Here is a 6,000-nt window from a genome sequence, read left to right as displayed (position 1 = left end):
CTATACATAGTGATGTTAGCGCCGACAGCGAGGCGATGGACGTCGGCATTAAGGTTGCACGACGCTGAGACCCTCGTTTTACCCGCTCTCCATTGGAAAAGCCTTAAGACAGGGTAAAATGGGATCATCGCACGCTGGGAGGAGAAAGCAACGCCGGCGCTGCAAGGTTTCTGGCCTCGGGCGGGGCCGTGGGACGGCCGACCACGATTCAGCGCCGACAGCGAGGCGATGGACGTCGGCATTAAGGTTGCACGACGCTGAGACCCTCGTTTTACCCGCTCTCCATTGGAAAAGCCTTAAGACAGGGTAAAATGGGATCATCGCACGCTGGGAGGAGAAAGCAACGCCGGCGCTGCAGGTTCTGGCCTCGGGCGGGGCCGTGGGACGGCCGACCACGATTCAGCGCCGACAGCGAGGCGATGGACGTCGGCATTAAGGTTGCACGACGCTGAGACCCTCGTTTTACCCGCTCTCCATTGGAAAAGCCTTAAGACAGGGTAAAATGGGATCATCGCACGCTGGGAGGAGAAAGCAACGCCGGCGCTGCAGGTTCTGGCCTCGGGCGGGGCCGTGGGACGGCCGACCACGATTCAGCGCCGACAGCGAGGCGATGGACGTCGGCATTAAGGTTGCACGACGCTGAGACCCTCGTTTTACCCGCTCTCCATTGGAAAAGCCTTAAGACAGGGTAAAATGGGATCATCGCACGCTGGGAGGAGAAAGCAACGCCGGCGCTGCAGGTTCTGGCCTCGGGCGGGGCCGTGGGACGGCCGACCACGATTCAGCGCCGACAGCGAGGCGATGGACGTCGGCATTAAGGTTGCACGACGCTGAGACCCTCGTTTTACCCGCTCTCCATTGGAAAAGCCTTAAGACAGGGTAAAATGGGATCATCGCACGCTGGGAGGAGAAAGCAACGCCGGCGCTGCAGGTTCTGGCCTCGGGCGGGGCCGTGGGACGGCCGACCACGATTCAGCGCCGACAGCGAGGCGATGGACGTCGGCATTAAGGTTGCACGACGCTGAGACCCTCGTTTTACCCGCTCTCCATTGGAAAAGCCTTAAGACAGGGTAAAATGGGATCATCGCACGCTGGGAGGAGAAAGCAACGCCGGCGCTGCAGGTTCTGGCCTCGGGCGGGGCCGTGGGACGGCCGACCACGATTCAGCGCCGACAGCGAGGCGATGGACGTCGGCATTAAGGTTGCACGACGCTGAGACCCTCGTTTTACCCGCTCTCCATTGGAAAAGCCTTAAGACAGGGTAAAATGGGATCATCGCACGCTGGGAGGAGAAAGCAACGCCGGCGCTGCAGGTTCTGGCCTCGGGCGGGGCCGTGGGACGGCCGACCACGATTCAGCGCCGACAGCGAGGCGATGGACGTCGGCATTAAGGTTGCACGACGCTGAGACCCTCGTTTTACCCGCTCTCCATTGGAAAAGCCTTAAGACAGGGTAAAATGGGATCATCGCACGCTGGGAGGAGAAAGCAACGCCGGCGCTGCAGGTTCTGGCCTCGGGCGGGGCCGTGGGACGGCCGACCACGATTCAGCGCCGACAGCGAGGCGATGGACGTCGGCATTAAGGTTGCACGACGCTGAGACCCTCGTTTTACCCGCTCTCCATTGGAAAAGCCTTAAGACAGGGTAAAATGGGATCATCGCACGCTGGGAGGAGAAAGCAACGCCGGCGCTGCAGGTTCTGGCCTCGGGCGGGGCCGTGGGACGGCCGACCACGATTCAGCGCCGACAGCGAGGCGATGGACGTCGGCATTAAGGTTGCACGACGCTGAGACCCTCGTTTTACCCGCTCTCCATTGGAAAAGCCTTAAGACAGGGTAAAATGGGATCATCGCACGCTGGGAGGAGAAAGCAACGCCGGCGCTGCAGGTTCTGGCCTCGGGCGGGGCCGTGGGACGGCCGACCACGATTCAGCGCCGACAGCGAGGCGATGGACGTCGGCATTAAGGTTGCACGACGCTGAGACCCTCGTTTTACCGCTCTCCATTGGAAAAGCCTTAAGACAGGGTAAAATGGGATCATCGCACGCTGGGAGGAGAAAGCAACGCCGGCGCTGCAGGTTCTGGCCTCGGGCGGGGCCGTGGGACGGCCGACCACGATTCAGCGCCGACAGCGAGGCGATGGACGTCGGCATTAAGGTTGCACGACGCTGAGACCCTCGTTTTACCCGCTCTCCATTGGAAAAGCCTTAAGACAGGGTAAAATGGGATCATCGCACGCTGGGAGGAGAAAGCAACGCCGGCGCTGCAAGTTCTGGCCTCGGGCGGGGCCGTGGGACGGCCGACCACGATTCAGCGCCGACAGCGAGGCGATGGACGTCGGCATTAAGGTTGCACGACGCTGAGACCCTCGTTTTACCCGCTCTCCATTGGAAAAGCCTTAAGACAGGGTAAAATGGGATCATCGCACGCTGGGAGGAGAAAGCAACGCCGGCGCTGCAGGTTCTGGCCTCGGGCGGGGCCGTGGGACGGCCGACCACGATTCAGCGCCGACAGCGAGGCGATGGACGTCGGCATTAAGGTTGCACGACGCTGAGACCCTCGTTTTACCCGCTCTCCATTGGAAAAGCCTTAAGACAGGGTAAAATGGGATCATCGCACGCTGGGAGGAGAAAGCAACGCCGGCGCTGCAGGTTCTGGCCTCGGGCGGGGCCGTGGGACGGCCGACCACGATTCAGCGCCGACAGCGAGGCGATGGACGTCGGCATTAAGGTTGCACGACGCTGAGACCCTCGTTTTACCCGCTCTCCATTGGAAAAGCCTTAAGACAGGGTAAAATGGGATCATCGCACGCTGGGAGGAGAAAGCAACGCCGGCGCTGCAAGTTCTGGCCTCGGGCGGGGCCGTGGGACGGCCGACCACGATTCAGCGCCGACAGCGAGGCGATGGACGTCGGCATTAAGGTTGCACGACGCTGAGACCCTCGTTTTACCCGCTCTCCATTGGAAAAGCCTTAAGACAGGGTAAAATGGGATCATCGCACGCTGGGAGGAGAAAGCAACGCCGGCGCTGCAGGTTCTGGCCTCGGGCGGGGCCGTGGGACGGCCGACCACGATTCAGCGCCGACAGCGAGGCGATGGACGTCGGCATTAAGGTTGCACGACGCTGAGACCCTCGTTTTACCCGCTCTCCATTGGAAAAGCCTTAAGACAGGGTAAAATGGGATCATCGCACGCTGGGAGGAGAAAGCAACGCCGGCGCTGCAGGTTCTGGCCTCGGGCGGGGCCGTGGGACGGCCGACCACGATTCAGCGCCGACAGCGAGGCGATGGACGTCGGCATTAAGGTTGCACGACGCTGAGACCCTCGTTTTACCCGCTCTCCATTGGAAAAGCCTTAAGACAGGGTAAAATGGGATCATCGCACGCTGGGAGGAGAAAGCAACGCCGGCGCTGCAAGTTCTGGCCTCGGGCGGGGCCGTGGGACGGCCGACCACGATTCAGCGCCGACAGCGAGGCGATGGACGTCGGCATTAAGGTTGCACGACGCTGAGACCCTCGTTTTACCCGCTCTCCATTGGAAAAGCCTTAAGACAGGGTAAAATGGGATCATCGCACGCTGGGAGGAGAAAGCAACGCCGGCGCTGCAGGTTCTGGCCTCGGGCGGGGCCGTGGGACGGCCGACCACGATTCAGCGCCGACAGCGAGGCGATGGACGTCGGCATTAAGGTTGCACGACGCTGAGACCCTCGTTTTACCCGCTCTCCATTGGAAAAGCCTTAAGACAGGGTAAAATGGGATCATCGCACGCTGGGAGGAGAAAGCAACGCCGGCGCTGCAGGTTCTGGCCTCGGGCGGGGCCGTGGGACGGCCGACCACGATTCAGCGCCGACAGCGAGGCGATGGACGTCGGCATTAAGGTTGCACGACGCTGAGACCCTCGTTTTACCCGCTCTCCATTGGAAAAGCCTTAAGACAGGGTAAAATGGGATCATCGCACGCTGGGAGGAGAAAGCAACGCCGGCGCTGCAAGTTCTGGCCTCGGGCGGGGCCGTGGGACGGCCGACCACGATTCAGCGCCGACAGCGAGGCGATGGACGTCGGCATTAAGGTTGCACGACGCTGAGACCCTCGTTTTACCCGCTCTCCATTGGAAAAGCCTTAAGACAGGGTAAAATGGGATCATCGCACGCTGGGAGGAGAAAGCAACGCCGGCGCTGCAGGTTCTGGCCTCGGGCGGGGCCGTGGGACGGCCGACCACGATTCAGCGCCGACAGCGAGGCGATGGACGTCGGCATTAAGGTTGCACGACGCTGAGACCCTCGTTTTACCCGCTCTCCATTGGAAAAGCCTTAAGACAGGGTAAAATGGGATCATCGCACGCTGGGAGGAGAAAGCAACGCCGGCGCTGCAGGTTCTGGCCTCGGGCGGGGCCGTGGGACGGCCGACCACGATTCAGCGCCGACAGCGAGGCGATGGACGTCGGCATTAAGGTTGCACGACGCTGAGACCCTCGTTTTACCCGCTCTCCATTGGAAAAGCCTTAAGACAGGGTAAAATGGGATCATCGCACGCTGGGAGGAGAAAGCAACGCCGGCGCTGCAAGTTCTGGCCTCGGGCGGGGCCGTGGGACGGCCGACCACGATTCAGCGCCGACAGCGAGGCGATGGACGTCGGCATTAAGGTTGCACGACGCTGAGACCCTCGTTTTACCCGCTCTCCATTGGAAAAGCCTTAAGACAGGGTAAAATGGGATCATCGCACGCTGGGAGGAGAAAGCAACGCCGGCGCTGCAGGTTCTGGCCTCGGGCGGGGCCGTGGGACGGCCGACCACGATTCAGCGCCGACAGCGAGGCGATGGACGTCGGCATTAAGGTTGCACGACGCTGAGACCCTCGTTTTACCCGCTCTCCATTGGAAAAGCCTTAAGACAGGGTAAAATGGGATCATCGCACGCTGGGAGGAGAAAGCAACGCCGGCGCTGCAGGTTCTGGCCTCGGGCGGGGCCGTGGGACGGCCGACCACGATTCAGCGCCGACAGCGAGGCGATGGACGTCGGCATTAAGGTTGCACGACGCTGAGACCCTCGTTTTACCCGCTCTCCATTGGAAAAGCCTTAAGACAGGGTAAAATGGGATCATCGCACGCTGGGAGGAGAAAGCAACGCCGGCGCTGCAAGTTCTGGCCTCGGGCGGGGCCGTGGGACGGCCGACCACGATTCAGCGCCGACAGCGAGGCGATGGACGTCGGCATTAAGGTTGCACGACGCTGAGACCCTCGTTTTACCCGCTCTCCATTGGAAAAGCCTTAAGACAGGGTAAAATGGGATCATCGCACGCTGGGAGGAGAAAGCAACGCCGGCGCTGCAGGTTCTGGCCTCGGGCGGGGCCGTGGGACGGCCGACCACGATTCAGCGCCGACAGCGAGGCGATGGACGTCGGCATTAAGGTTGCACGACGCTGAGACCCTCGTTTTACCCGCTCTCCATTGGAAAAGCCTTAAGACAGGGTAAAATGGGATCATCGCACGCTGGGAGGAGAAAGCAACGCCGGCGCTGCAGGTTCTGGCCTCGGGCGGGGCCGTGGGACGGCCGACCACGATTCAGCGCCGACAGCGAGGCGATGGACGTCGGCATTAAGGTTGCACGACGCTGAGACCCTCGTTTTACCCGCTCTCCATTGGAAAAGCCTTAAGACAGGGTAAAATGGGATCATCGCACGCTGGGAGGAGAAAGCAACGCCGGCGCTGCAAGTTCTGGCCTCGGGCGGGGCCGTGGGACGGCCGACCACGATTCAGCGCCGACAGCGAGGCGATGGACGTCGGCATTAAGGTTGCACGACGCTGAGACCCTCGTTTTACCCGCTCTCCATTGGAAAAGCCTTAAGACAGGGTAAAATGGGATCATCGCACGCTGGGAGGAGAAAGCAACGCCGGCGCTGCAGGTTCTGGCCTCGGGCGGGGCCGTGGGACGGCCGACCACGATTCAGCGCCGACAGCGAGGCGATGGACGTCGGCATTAAGGTTGCACGACGCTGAGACCCTCGTT

Source organism: Branchiostoma lanceolatum, chromosome 4, assembly GCF_035083965.1.
Source record: "Branchiostoma lanceolatum isolate klBraLanc5 chromosome 4, klBraLanc5.hap2, whole genome shotgun sequence".
NCBI lineage: Eukaryota > Metazoa > Chordata > Leptocardii > Amphioxiformes > Branchiostomatidae > Branchiostoma > Branchiostoma lanceolatum.
This window is presented reverse-complemented; position numbering follows the sequence as displayed.